Source organism: Phacochoerus africanus, chromosome 2 (genome assembly GCF_016906955.1).
Source record: "Phacochoerus africanus isolate WHEZ1 chromosome 2, ROS_Pafr_v1, whole genome shotgun sequence".
Classification (NCBI taxonomy): Eukaryota; Metazoa; Chordata; class Mammalia; order Artiodactyla; family Suidae; genus Phacochoerus; species Phacochoerus africanus.
In genome coordinates, this window is record NC_062545.1 from 259,312,447 (window position 1) to 259,327,968 (window position 15,522).

Below are 15,522 nucleotides of genomic sequence, written 5' to 3' on the forward strand. Positions count from 1 at the left end.
GAGCTGTAGCTGCCGGCCTATGCCACAGCCACAGAAACACCAGATCCTTGACACACTAGGCGAGGCCAGGGATCAAGCCTGCATCCTCATGGATGCTAGTCTGATTTGTTTCCGCTGATCCACGGCAGGAACTCTGGGTAAGAAATCTAATTCACTCTGCTGTTCACCTGAAACTAACACAACATAGTGGTCAACTATACTCCAATGAAATTAAAAAAAAAAAAGAAAGAATGAAAAATAGATTGAGTCCATCAAGAAAATGATAGAATAATAATGGAGATCAAATGTATGCACAGATAGGAGTTCCCATCGTGGCTCAGCAGGTTAAGAACACAACATAGTCTCCATGAGAATGGGGGTTTGATCCCTGGTCTCTATCAGTGGGTTAAGGATCCAGTGTTGCCACAAGCTGTGGCGTAGGTCACAGATTCGGCTCAGATCTGGCATTGCTGTGGCTGTGACAGGCCTGCAGCTGCAGGTTTGATTTGACCCCTAGCCTCAGAACTTCCATATGCAGCAGGGGTGGTCATAAAAAGAAAAAAAATGTATGCACAGATAAATATAATACAACCTAGAGTGTGGTAAGAACTGCCTGAAAAAGGGCTGGGCATTCAGTAGACACAGGAGGAAGGGAAAAGGGGATCAAAGAGGAATCATTACAGAGTTGGCCTAGACCTTGAGGAATGCAAAAGAACAAACCAGGCAAAAGTTGAGGTGGCATTTACCCCTTAAGTCTCTCCTTCAGACCTGGTTCTTAAACCTCTTAACCTCTCTAATATTTACAAGGTATTCCACTCAACTAGCAGCTCTGTATGCCATATTATAGATTCTTTCTTTCTTTCATGCATGCATTCCTATATCTATTCATTTAACAAGTAAAGCACCTGCTATGTGTCAGGCCCTGTTCCTAGGCTCTGGTTGAGCAAAATATGGTATCAGTCCATTGAGAACTTATATTCCAGGAAGGAAGAAGGAAGTTCAAGATGGCAAGTCTAAGGCAAAGGGTAAGTGTTTGTCATCTTCCTTTTACTCCTCCACTTGGAGTTTGCATTTCCTGAAGGCAAAGACTGTGCCTTATGTAACTATGCAATCGCTACAGTGCTTAGGGTGTGCTAGAGGTTCACAAGACGTGTGTGTGTGTGTGTGTGTGTGTGTTTGTGTAGATGAGAGTGGGGAAAGGGAGAAAGAGAAAGTGCCATAAGGTCAAAGAGAGGTAAGTAGTTCTCCCTTGGTAAATTCTAGCATTGCTTTGAGAATAAGGCATAGGAAAGGACTAAAAAAATGCCTTATCTCCTGTATCTCATACATCGCTAGCTTTCCCCTGCTTTATTTTCTTGACTTTGGATCAAAAGTACCAAAGTCTCTGAGATTCCTCTTTGTACACAAACCAATCTCTTCAGAGAGCAATGACTCCAAAATGAATCTTTGCCAAAATCTCAACTTCAAAATGTCATGTTTCCTTATTTTTAAATATATATATATTTTTTTTTCTTTTTTTTTTTCTCCCACTGGCTGTGGGAATATACATCATCTAATTAGCCAAATGGATTTTCAGTTCAGCCCAATCGTTTCCTTATCTAGCATCTGAAGCTCGGCGTGGCTCAGGGGACTGCATGGGCACAGAGGTCCTCATTAACTCTGATCTTCAATTACATTGATTATAAGCCTGCTTCTGTAATTGTGCAGCATAGATCAGGGGTGAGCTGGGGAACTCAGGACACTCCGTAGTGGAATCTGAAAAGCCAGAGGCACATCAGCGCCCAGAAGAAACCGAAAGCTACAGATGAGAACTAAAAATACCACAGAAGGAGGTATCACCAGAGAAAACTGCCTGGGGAGCCAGACAGCAGTGTGAATCCCTTTCATTACACCTCGAATCATGACACAGACCTCTGCAAACGGTGGAGAGAAGATTTCAAAAGGAGGCTCTGGTCACCGTTGCCGAATGGGGAGCAGAGGAGAGAAGGATTGCATGTCTGAAAGACAGTCTTCACAAATGAAGCTCATGGAATTGTTTTTTAGCCCCAAATATTCAGCTCTCTCCTCTGTTCCCCCTTTTGCTGGGTGCAGCATAATTACAGGTTTCCTTCTTTCGGTTACATCACATGTCTCCCGTTATGATCCCATCTGTCTTGGACCTGGGAGATGGGGCAGAGGAGGAGAAACAAACTGTGATGAAGCAGAAATGAGTAGCCTTCATCTACCTTCAGCCCAAAAGACCCCTGAAAAACACACCCATTCATACCTCCCCCTGCCCCAATCCCCAGCCCCAGAGACCCAGTCAGCCTGAACACATCCTACCACCTGTCATTGACTGCACACTATTTTACAGGGTTATCAGGCTCCGCAAAAAAAAAAGTGAGGTTAAAAAACAAGAGTTTGCAGGGTTTGTGAGAGTGAGCAGTGACATCCAGCGTAGCAGGGGACTCTCAGTTTCTGGGACAGTAATTCTCTAAGGTCATGGGGCAGGTGGGGGATGGTTCTCCTATAATCATCTCTCACTGAGAGAGGCATGTGCCACTTCCCTGATGCCTTAACCTGAACTTTTCTTGCCAGCTCTTTTCCCTTCTGCCATTTTTTTTTTCTCTCTTTTCCTTGGATCAACTTCAACCTATTTCTGTGTCTACCTGTTATGGGCTGACATGTGTCCACCTGTTATGGGCTGACTTGTGTCCACCTGTTATGGGCTGACTTGTGTCCACCCCACAATTCGTCTGTTGAAATCCTAACCCCTAGGAACTCAGAATGTGAGTGTATTTTTTTTTGTCTTTTTTTGCTATTTCTTGGGCCGCTCCCGCGGCATATGGAGGTTCCCAGGCCAGGGGTCCAATCAGAGCCGTAGCTGCCAGCCTACGCCAGAGCCACAGCAACTCGGGATCCGAGCCACGTCTGCAACCCACACCACAGCTCATGGCAACACCGGATCCTTAACCCACTGAGCAAGGGCAGGGATCGAACCCACAACCTCATGGTTCCTAGTCAGATTCGTTAACCACTGCGCCATGATGGGAACTCCATGAGTTTATTTTATGACAGGGTCTTCAAAGAGGTAATGATGGTTAAATGAAGTCATGAGGGTAGGCTCACAATCCATATGGCCAGTGTCCTTCTAAGCAGAAGTGGTTAGGATAGAGAGACATCCAGAGGAAAGACTAAGTGAAGACCAGGGAGAAGACAGAGACGGACAAGCCAAGGAGAGAGGTCCTCAAAAGAAACTACTCCTGCCTGAGACCTCCATTGCAGACATCCAGCCTCTAGAACTGGAAGGAAATAAATGTCTGTTGAATAAGCCACATAATCTGTGGTGTGTGTTATGGCAGCCCCAGCAAACTAACACATTACATTTTCAATAGCGACTATCTCTTAAGCCTGGCATTTGCTCCATTTGTTAACCTTTATTTGCTGTCATGCATCCCTATGGATCACTTCTCAGAATAAAGTTTTCACATGTATAAAACATAATGCATAGTATTACAAAGGAAACCCGTAACTGAAATGCAATTCTGGCTATGGACCCCTCGAGGGTTCGTGGAGTCCAGAATAAAAACTCATCTGAGCTAAGCTATTTTCATCCATTCCACAGATGCCCAGTCTGCTGCCTGACCTGGTCCCAAGTATTTCCAGCATCACTAGATGGACAGAGGGCAGAAGGAGTGGTAGCCTGGTTGTTATGAATATGCAATCCTGCTCAAGTATGTGAAGGAGATGCAAATGACAAGGAGAAAAAAGACCCTAAGAAAACACTGAGATGGTCCAGTGGCTAATTCAAAGAGGGTCTACCTCTTTCTCTCTTTCTTCCTCCCTTCTTTCCTCCCTCTCTCGCTTCCTTCCTTTTCCACACGTATGGCATGTGAAAGTTCCTAGGCCAGGGATTGAACCTGCACCACAGCTGTGACAATGCCCGATCCTTAACCCAATGCACCACAAGGGAATTTCCTCCACCTCTTTCCTTTTGCTTATTGTTCATGAAAAATGCTATTTTTTAAGGTCTGAGGAAGACAGAAACTTGGTTGAGATCAGAATTTTCTTGGAACAATCATACAAGAGATCAGAATTGTATGACGCTAAATTATATATTTAATTTTAAAGAGTGTTAGAAAACTCTGAGTTCCTCTGGTATAGTTTCTCAATTTTGTTTTTCATTATCACCCACTAAGGAACATTTTCCACTAAGGAAGACCTTTTCTTCCCTTAATAATCCCACTCATAAAATATTAATACCACAGATATATTGTATATCTGTTTCTGTGCTGTGCTTTTGCTGTACAAAAAAAGAGTAGAATTTTTTTTTGTGCCCCCCATATTTCCCAGTAATCAATTTCATCCCTTTGGAAATATTGTCCTCACTGAGAATGGATGCTCTGGAGAGACCCTTTAGAGATAAAGAAACAAAGGGTTAAGGAAGAAGAGGGATGTGCCCAAGATGCTACTGGGACTAGTGAAATACCTTGAGCTAGAATCTATGTTTTGTGACTCCAAACCTCTTAGCACTGTGGGGCGGTGAGGGTCAGAGAGGTGAACTGACTTTCCCAGTGTAACAGGGCTGAAAAGTGTTGGGGCTGAACCAGAACCCAAGTGCTGTGACCTCTAGGTTAGGGTTTGGTGCAGGATTTCACACTGAAAATTGAAAATAGATTCCATGGCTGAGTAACCATTTATTGTATATAAAAACCACATCTTCTTTATATATTCATCTGTTGATGGACATTTAGGTTGTTTCCATGTCTAGGCTATTGCAAATAGCGCTGCTATGAACATAGGAATGCGTGTATCTTTTTGGTGTATAATTTTCTCCAGATATACGCCCAGGAGTGGGATTTCAGGATCATATGACAATTCTATTTATATTTTTTAAGGAACCTCCATAAAAAAGAATGAAATAATACCATTTACAGCAACATGGATGGATCTGGAGATCATCGTAATAAGTGAAGTAAGTCAAAGACAAATATATGACATCACTTATATGTGGAATCTAAACAAAATGGTACAAATGAACTTATTTACAAAATAGAAATAGACTCACAGACACAGAAAACAAACTTATGGTTACCAAAGGGGATAGTAGGGGTAGGGAGAGAAATAAATTATAAGTTTGAAATTAACAGATATATACTACTGTGTATAAAACAGGTAAACAACAAGAACCTACTACATTGCACAGGGGACTATGCTCAATGGAAAATAATCTGAAAAAGAATATATGTGTGTGTGTATGTACACACACATGTATATATATGTGTGTGTATGTATATATATCTTGATCACTTTCTATACGCTTGAGACTAATACAACATTGTAAATTAACAGACTTCAATAAAAAATAGATTATAAAAAATGAATAGATCCTATGGAAGGAAGGAAGTTGTCATGAGACTAGAGATCCTTTGATGGGAAGATGAAATGCTAATGACCTTGTGAGATCGATGTCATAGAAGAAACTCATCACCAGATGTCCCAGAAAAAGAAGCATGGATACGGACAGGTCACTGGAATTCTATGTTAGCAAAAAAGTCATTTCCAAATAGAGCTGTATCAAAGCCTTGCTCCATCTCCCCAAATAGAGGTTTCCCTGACATGTGCCAGACCCATATTTGCTCCAGGCAATTGTTGTGTCTCTACTGCTTTCTGTCTTCCCCACCTCAAATTGTGATCAAAGTCTGGCTAAAACAGATTGCCATAGAATTCCACATGCCTTTATGTGTCCCTGCTCTTGCTTCAAAGTTGAGTTAGGGGTGTTTGAGTCTGAACAAAAGAGATTTGAAGTGTTGAAATTTCAAAAAAATTATTTTTTCTCCCCAGGGTTATAACAATTTGGTATCAAGCTAGGCAGCGGGGAAAAGAACAAAGTCAGAAAATGCTTCTTGTTTTTCTTTCAGCTACTTAAGTTTTTAAAGAATTGTGGTTAAAGATTGAAAGCAACTATTTACTTTTAATTTAAGAATTCATTTATTTTTTCCTTCTGTTCTCTTAAAATTTTGTTTCATTAATTCATTAGATATTTGTGCATCAAACCCAGTCTCAGTGTTGTATTTCTTTTTGATATCAGATCAGTGCTTCTTGAATGAACATGGTGAACAGTTGCTCCCCAAACTCAAAGATCCTTTAGCTCTGACTTAATAACATTAAAAAAACTTCCCTCTTTGCTCAAGTAAGACAAGAACTTAGATGGGAGGCAAAAGCCTGGATGCTGGAGTCAAATAAGAATGGACTCCGGAATTCCCTTGTGCCACAGTGGGTTAAAGATCCAGCATTGTCACTACAGCAGCTGAGATCCCTGCTGTGGCACAGGTTTGATCCCTGTTCTAAAAACTTCCACATGCCAAAAGTGCAACCAAAAAAAAAAAAAAAAAAAGCATGGATTAAATCCTAGCACACACTGAGTAGCTGTGTGACCCTGGAACACATAACTTAATTTTGGCAAGCCTCCTCAATTTCCATAATCATACAATGGAATAGCTCTTTCATGGAATTCTATGACCATTAAATAAAACACATTTTAATTGCCTAAGGACAGGAGCATACCTAGCTAGAGTCTCAGCATTGTATTACTCCAGGGGACAAAATTTACACAGCAAAAAATGTATTCTAGGCTTAACTGCATGTCTATCCACATAGCTATGTGTGTGTGTGTATTTCGTATGTGCATTTGCAATTGGATAATTGAATGTATCTCTATATATATGTATGTGTGTGTATATATACATATGTATGTGTGTGTGTATATACATATACGCACACACACACACATCCATATGTAGATAGAATAACTGTATCCTACATAGCTATTGTTCCTGGAGTTGTGTAACATGGCAGCCTTGCCTGGGAAGCAGTCAGACAATAGCTTCATTATTAAAAAAAGATAATGTGAGAAAAAAGAATGTATACATGTATGTGTAACTGGGTCACCATGCTGTATAGTAGAAAAATAATGTACTGGGGAAATCTTAAAAAAAGGGTATATGTATACACACACACATATAAATCAAAAAAAAAAAAAAGAAAGCCTACATAAAAATTTAAAAAAAAAGGAAAACATTCTCCAGCCTACCCCAAAATGCTTACTTCCCCTATGTGGATTCATGGCTTATCCCAGGAACATCTCTGATTTTCTCAATATCCTGGGGTGAGTTGGGTAGGGCAGGAACAAGGGATACTATTTTAAGATATGTTGCAAGAGTGAAGTAACAGTATAGAGGCCTTAGAGAAATACCTGGCACATATTAGGTTCAATACATTTGTAATGAAAATACAAAATGTGTGGCTAAGACCTACAGGCTGACTGAATTAACTAATGCATGGAAGTACCATGTGACTTTCCAGATCCACCAGCTTAACTCGGTTCCCCCCTCTGTTCTCCCTTCTTTGAGTCTACCCTTTTCTTTTTGCCTTTCGCAAGGAATCTGCACAAACGTCAGGGGCTGTTTGGCAAAGACGACTCACAACTGTGAGCGCTAAGAATAACCATATTAGCAATTCCTCCTGGATCTGTTTCATTACTACACTGTGGGTTCGATGCCAACCGACCAAATTAGGTTCAGACACCTGCCTGCTTTTGTGTCTCTCACTGTCAGAATGTGTGTGTGTGTTCCTTTCCCTCTAGGTCTCTTAGCTTTTATTCTCTTCTCTTTTGAATTTAGTGGGAAAAGCACAAAACTTGTCATTGTTAACGTTAGATTCAAAAAGTCCTCTTACCATTTATTACTTGAATGACCTTGGGATATGGTAAATATTCCTTTTCTCAGCTTCCTCATCAAAAAGAGGATGGATAATATTTACCTTGTAGCATCTGCATGAATATCACATGTGACTATGTGTGGATTTTCTTACCAAATGGGAGTTTTTATTACCTACCGCTGTTTTTAATCTCATTGATCCCAGAAATAACTGAAGGGCAGAGTTTCATCCCCATTTTACAGGCAAGGACATTACAGCTGAAGGACATTAAACATGTCTTCAATCACACAGCTAGAAGCTGATGACTCCAAATGAGAGTCAGTCTATCTGTCTCCGAGGCTAGAGCTCTGTCTGTAACACCAGGCTGCCTTCCATTCTTCTTACTTCAGGGAAATCCAACCACACTACTAAGTGTGTGTGTGTGTGTGTGTGTGTGTTTATGTGTGTTAGGCGCCTGTCAATATTCATCTCTGGCTATTTTTCTAAGTCCTGAACTGTTCATGGTAGTGGCTGAAACATAAATCAGACCATGCTGAGAGTGTGTATGAGTGAGAGGGAGAGAAATGGCAGGGGGAAGGTGACATAATATTGTAATTCAATACTTAATATCTCCAAAGACATGTAATATATCCTCCTGACATTTCCAGAAGATATTTTCTGGAAACTGGACAATAATTCAAATTAATGCTAAGCCTAAATCTAATTGTTTTATGATGCTACAAAGGACTACATGGGCCAAGGCTTCCAAAAATCAGAGGTTTCAATAGTCCTGTTGATGGAACAGATTTCACTGGCTGGCACAGATGAGAACAGCTGCCTAATATATATAATATCAGTACCTGGAGCAAGATAACACTGGCTCAGCTCAGCCATCAGCCCTGCACCAGCCGAGCCTACTATGAATTCTGGGAGAGGTACGGAGAGAAAGGACATGATTTTTATTTGAGAACCAAATGAAGGTCTTGAGGCCCAAACAGGATACAGGAGGACTGAGAACGACATTTCTGATACATGGCATGTGAAGGACAACTTCTGTCCTCCAAGGGTATAGCTTAAAGGAGCCAGGCTCTGGTGCCAGAAAGGACTGGTTGGAGCCCCAATCCTGCCACTACCAGCTGATGGACTTTATGCCCATGCCCTGACTTGGTGGGCTCCCCTTCTGTAAAATGTGGACAATGACACCTACCACATATTCTACATTCCATACTGAGATGTCCATCATTGCTGAAGAAAGCCAATTGTCCGAGAATACGTAGGATCTTATCTCAGGTGTGAAACAAAGAAAGAAAGAAACAAACAAGTGGCAATTCAGGGTGCGGGTGTGGTGTGCGTGTGTGTGTGCATGCGTGTAGAAGTAAGAGAAATTCTGGAAGGATATACACCAAAAGAGTCATCAAGCCAACAGACTAGGACCAGTAATATGAATGAGGACATATTTAATATTTACATCATTCATTCATGTATTACTGTCATAATAAGAGTACTACTACTACTATTACTACTACTACCACTATTACTACTAGTAGTGGTGGTGGTGGTAGTAGTAGTAGTAGTAAGGAGTGTACCAACCAACAACTTCAGAACTAGTTACAGTTACAGTATTGAGTCAAACACAGTCAATAACCAAAACGTGCTTGCTATTTCTTTCTTTGTCTCTGGCTCCTAAGGAATATGTTCTTCCTCCATGGGAATTGGAGAGGCACTGGCTAAAGAAAGACAGCAAGTTTCTAAGTGGTTCTGCTCCTCCTTCCCATGCACATCCTAGCCCACCCCTTTGCCTTTGCTCAGGTTGAGAATATCCCCCATGTGACAAGGTTTGGGCAGGTTGATGTCTTATCTACCTCGGAAGAAACTGAACTTTCCGAGGGACAATCCACATCTAACTCATCTTCAAATTGTGGGTCCTTGGCACAGTGTTTGGCACTTTGTAGGCAAGCAATAAACAGTTTGGATGGATGGATGGATGAACAAATGGTGCTTTCAGCTCTTTGAAGAACTCTTAACAGCCACACTGGTGGCACACAGAAGTTCCTAGGCCAGGGGTCAAATTAGAACTGCAGCTGTGGCCTATGCTACAGCAACACTGGATCTGAGCCACATCTGCAAACTATGCCATGGCTTGTGGCAATGTTGGATCCTTAACCCACTGAGCCATAACGGGAACTCGTTGCCTTGGCGTGGAACAAAAGAAGGAGACCACACAGTTCTCTCTGATGATGCTCCATATTTCACCTGAGACTCACTAATAAGCCCTGGTAATAGTTATTGTTTAGCATTTCAGAAATTGTATAACAACCTTACATCCAATATCTCACTTGATCCTCACAGTAAGAGTTATTGGAGGTTCTGGGGTCGGACAGATCTTGTTCAGCAACTGTGTGAACTTGGGCAAACTTGCTACCCTCTTTGAGACTCAGTTTCCTCCTTTGAATAAAATAAGGAACCTAATAGTAACTACCTCTAGGGTTACTGCTAGAAAGAAAAGAATTAAGGAATGTTAAAAAAAAAAGAGAGAGAGAGTGGTTGGCATTCATTTATACTCTCTGTATAGGCATCTATTGTCTACAAAGTTATTACCCTCCCCAAGTCACGCAGGAAGATGTTGAACACAGTAAAAATGTCTCTTGCCCATAAACACGTTAAGTATTTAATTATAAACCTGGGATGAGAGTCCAGCTGTCCAGACTCTGGGTACTGTGCTTCATCTAACAGTTTCTTTACTTCTCAGCAGTCTGGTTACTGAATTTAAATCTTAATGCATTTATTCATATAGTTGACAAATGTTTACTGAGCACCATGCATATGCCAGGCCTGATTGTAAGAACTGAGTATTCAGCAGGGAACACAAAAGACACAGCACTATAACACTTGGCCATAGAGAATGTACAATGTTGAGTAGGAGATGAGCTTAAAGAAGTAAATGCACCAACATGCACATGACTACAAATAAGAAGGAGTCCTGTGGAGAAAGAAACAAGCCGCTGTGAGTATCCAGCAGGCTGTGTGTGTGTGTGTGTGTATGTGTGTGTGTGTGTCTTTGTGCATCTGAGTGTCGGGGTGTGCGTTTGGGGTGGAGAAGGGAGAGGGGTGGTATCAGTGAAACAATGTTTCTTGAAAAGAAAATAAAGAATGTGAAGTTCTGAGACAGAAAATCACTGGGTTCTATTTGTGGTCAGAACCGGCAGTATAGCAAATGATGCTAGCTAAACGTGGGGATATAAGATTTGGCACGTATTTACGTTTTTGCTTTCAAACGTAATTGTCCTTTCTGAGGTGATAAGTATCAGAAAAAGCAGTGTTAAATATCCAAACTGTGATTCTGTGAATCTGAACCCAATCCCAGGGTGCACGTTACAATTTACACAACAGGAATGGGCTTTACCCGAGGCCACATAAAAGACCAAACACAGACTAACATAATTTCACTTTTGCAAAGAACTTGTCAACGTTCTCTATTTTCTGTTGTTAAAATCATTTAGATGATGAGGGCCTACTGTCTTTTTATAAACAGAGAGTCTAGGGCAGTGTTTAAGAGCAGGACTGTGGAGTCAGGCAGCCAGGATTCATGTTCTAGCCCAGCTGCGGACTGACCCAGTGATAACGATCCAGTTAAATGGCCCTTGGTTCCTCAGCGATAAAACTGGATAATAATCTCCTGGGAACGTGGGAGGTAATATATGGAAATTAAATTTCCGTTGTTTCAAATTACTCACTTTTAATGTAAATGAGGTAATCTATGTAAAGTCCTTAAAAGAGTACCTGGCACATAATAAATGCCTAACACATGTTCGCTATTCTTACACTATTTCTACCTACATACTTTTGATAACTCTATTGTGAAACACAAGAAAATGTTGCCTTGTTCAAATACAGTTTGGCCAAAACAAACAGAATAATGGAGACTCCCGCTTAAACAACACATTCGCTTTGGATAGAACCGTGTAAACACAAGCTCATTCTGTGACTCATTTCTATTTTCTTAATTGCCTGCTCTTGCTCTGGACCTCAGCCAGGAGTCAGTCTTTAGCCAGGCCACGGATACACGCACATCAGCTTGTGTGTGTGTATAAACAAGAACCCACAGCCGCTATTGCTTCTGAGGGTTGCGAGGAAATGACATTAAAAGTGACTGATTTGAAACAAGTGAAATTTAATTAAAAACAAAATTAAAAGTTGTTCCAAGCCTGGCGCTTCAGCCAGCAAGACTCAGAGGAAATTAGTAAGTGCTACTAATAGCTGGATCCAATTCACAAAGCCTCTATGAAGAGATAGTCAGAGGAAAAAAGATGCGTGTTTCTTAGATGAAACAATTAAAGATCACTTCTGAGAAATAATCACGAATGGTATCCCAGGGCAAAAAGGAACATTATTTGCTGGTGTGTTTCTTTTTGACTTTCTCATTTCCATTATGGGAAAGTGCCCTGAGATTCCCCAAGTAGCATCTTTTACGGCAACAGAGAAGGACACCAATTTTGAAAAGCAGACATAAATGAGTAGGAGGTGGGGGCAAAGCCTTTTTTAAAAAATAAAAAAAAATAAATTGCCATGCACTGCCAGAAATTCAAACTTACCAGTTCATTTATTCTTTGAAACTTCAACTACTCAAGTTGCTTAGTAAAATTCTAATCCCTCTCCAATTACGGGCCTCAAATAATGGGCCAACAAATCCTAGTTGTGAACTGGAGACTGGGTACCAGGATGATTAAATGAGCTGGTTTCTGGAGCACCACCATGGATGGAATGAGAGTGGGGGGGTGAGGCTGTGTCTGAGATAGACCTGGAGGCAAGTCCTAGAGAGAGGCCAACCTGTCCCTGGTTCTCGGGGCAGCGTGGAGACAGACAGAGGAAAAGATGCAAAAACTACATCAGGAGCCAAGAAGACACCAGAATTGAACTGAGGATAAAACATGAGGGGAAGAGGGAGATGTCAGGGGGACAAGTGACCAGCATGCGGATGCTGAAACTTTTCATGAATGAACTGAGCAGGAATGGGGTAGCCCAGCTTATTTTAAACATACAAAGGTGAGGCAGACAGAAAATGGCCCTGGACAAAGAATGCTCATCAGAGCCCTACTTTGCTGAGCAACAGATGGAAAGGCATCAAGAACATCTACATCATAAAGACCCGGTTCTGACTCTGCAACCCCACCTCACCTGGCCACCCAACCATGCGGACCCTGTCCCAGCTTCTCCGTCATTCAGGTAGCTTTGGATTTGCGGCTCCCTCTGCCTGAAACACACCTTCCTCCCATGAGCCCTTTCCATCTTGGCTTAAATGCTGACTCCTCAGAGAGATCTCTCTGACCACCCTATCTGAGATGACATCCCAATACTCCTTGTTTGAATTATTTTATTTTACATCATTTTAATTACTTTCATGGCAGTTCTCACTTATGTCATTGACATAGCCCATTCTTTTTTTTTTTTTTTTTTTTTTCATATTCCATTATCTTGCTAACTTGCTTTGGTGCCTGTCTCCTGCTGAGAATGAAAGCATTATGAAGGCAGGAGCCTTTTAATGTCTTTTTCAGGAGGGCATTCCAACTGATCCATGACACATCAGGAACATGAATTAAATATTTGTTCCCCAAGTGAATACGTTCTAGAAAGTTTAAGACATCATAGGTAAAACACCTAGTGTATTGCCTGCCACATCAGGGGCACATGAAGGCTTTAGCTGATTATTGTTATAATTAACCAATTATTACATTGATCTGGATTCTAACAGTGAGATTGATCCTGGGAGGGCAGAAGGATGGAGACTGAAAAGGTGACTGGATGGCCAATTTGCTGTCTCACATCATATTTGAGGTATCCAAAATACCTTAAGTACACACTCAGGATCTTATCTGAAGCACGAGGATGGGGAGGGTGTGGAACTGGGTGCTGCGAAAGGCCGACTCAGCAGATTGATAAGGGAGCCTTCTCCTTGTCCGATCATGGGATGTTAGATCATCTTGGATTTCAAAATAAAACTGCAATAGGATCATAATCAAAATAAAAAATAGCAAATATTTCGGGCTGTTGCGTTTTTTGAGATTTGTTGTTGTTGCTTTGGTTTGGTTTGGTTTTTAGGTCTCGAATAGGTAATGGACTTAAATACACTCTGTGTTGGATACTGTGACAAAATTTGAAGGCTATCTAGATAGAGGAGAGAGATCTTGCCTACAAGTAGTGTACAGTTCGGTCAGGAGATAACTAGACAGACGGGTACCAAAGAGCATCATCAAGGTCATGATGAAGATGAAACAGAGCTTGGGGCACACAGAGCAGGGCCCCTTGTTTCCCCTGCAAAGTCAAGGTGGCCACATCTGAGCTGAACTTTAAGTGCGAGAAGGCAGCAGCTGGATGGGGCGGAAGGAAAAAAAGGATTTAGGGAAAAAGAAAGGAATGGTTGTAAAGGACCAAAAAGAGAACCTGGGTCTTTAGGGATACAGTCATTTCATTTGGCTGGAGCGCTAACGAGATGGGAAATGCGCTGAAAATAAGGCTGAAAATATTTTCCTGCTCTCACATTCTGCAATTTAGAAAATTGCCAGCCTGGCTACTTTGCAGCATGGCCATCATGTGCCCTCACCCATGGACCCATGTTCTCTCTCTTGAGGAGGCAGAAGCTGCCATTGTTAATTGATTCCATATTTCAAATGTGACACCAGCTCCGATCACTGGGCCCCTGGGCCTCCCTTCAGGTCTCCACTTCCATGGCAGGCCCCCTGCCCAGCTGATTAATGCTGCATTTGGGTCTCTGCAGGAATGGCCACCACCAGAGCCTTCACACTCACAGGTCATGTCAGCACCTGTGTGGGCGCCAGGATGGATCACATTCTCCATCCTCCATCCTGGCCTGGATACCATGGTGAGACATCACCTGAAATACTACTGAAATGATTCAAACGTTCAGAAGAGCAGCCTTCAGAGAGCTGGCAAATTAATTTTGCTCACAGAGCACGGTGACATCTCTTACTAATAATTTCCATCCAGGTGGGGATTCGTAAAGGTCCTAGGAGCATGTGTTCTTCAAGTTGCTTGCATTTCTTTACCCTGCCCCCCCCTTTTTTTTTTCCCCTACAAACATAACCAGGAGGTGGGCATCTGATTCTTGATCTCACATAGGAACTCTGATGCAAGAGGGGAATAGTAATAATAACGACCTTCTGGGTGTGTTTACTGTGGCCAGGCTCTTGCATTTAACAATTACTTAAATCCTCACAATCACAGTCTGATTCCTGGTGCATGGAAGTTCTTGTTTTTCAATATGAAGCTATATCACAGGGAAGGGGGAGTTAGGACTTGAACCCACACACCACTGCTATTGGTTTGCCTGCCCTTCCCAGCTTGGCAAAACATGCTCTTTTTTTGATGTCTGGGGTCACCAACCTCTAAGGGAGCCCAGGAGGCAGATGCCAAATAGTATTTCTTTGACTCCATCCCCTCCTCAGCTTCTCCTTGCAATGAGCTGCTAAATTTCCTTGGTCCAGCTTCACAGGACTCCCTTATCTTCACTCTCACTTCTAAAGTTTGTGGTTCAGACATGATCATAAAGACTAAATGGAAGAGCCTCCTGGTAAATTGTGTGCCTTCCCCTTGGCCCCTCAGACCCACCTTCTACATTGTGGTCTGTCACCCCACACAGATATGCACTGGACCCTGACCAGATACTGGAGATTTCACTGCCACAAGACAACTACAGTCTTTGTCCTTAGGGCTTTAAAGTAGCATATCAGGGGCTATTGTTTCCTAAATCTTAGCTGTGTACCAAGCCCTGTGTGTCAAGTGCTTCATATATAATCACTCCATTGACCTTGGAGGTGGTTTACAGTCACCACCCCCATTTCACAGATTAGC

The 15,522-nt window shown here is 41.9% G+C and overlaps 1 protein-coding gene across 3 annotated transcripts in view; it reads right to left on the reverse strand.

Annotated features, from left to right (window-relative positions):
• The window catches only part of ASTN2 (astrotactin 2), a 912,080-nt gene that overhangs the window by 523,318 nt on the left and 373,240 nt on the right, over window positions 1-15,522 (reverse strand). The window lies entirely within an intron of this gene.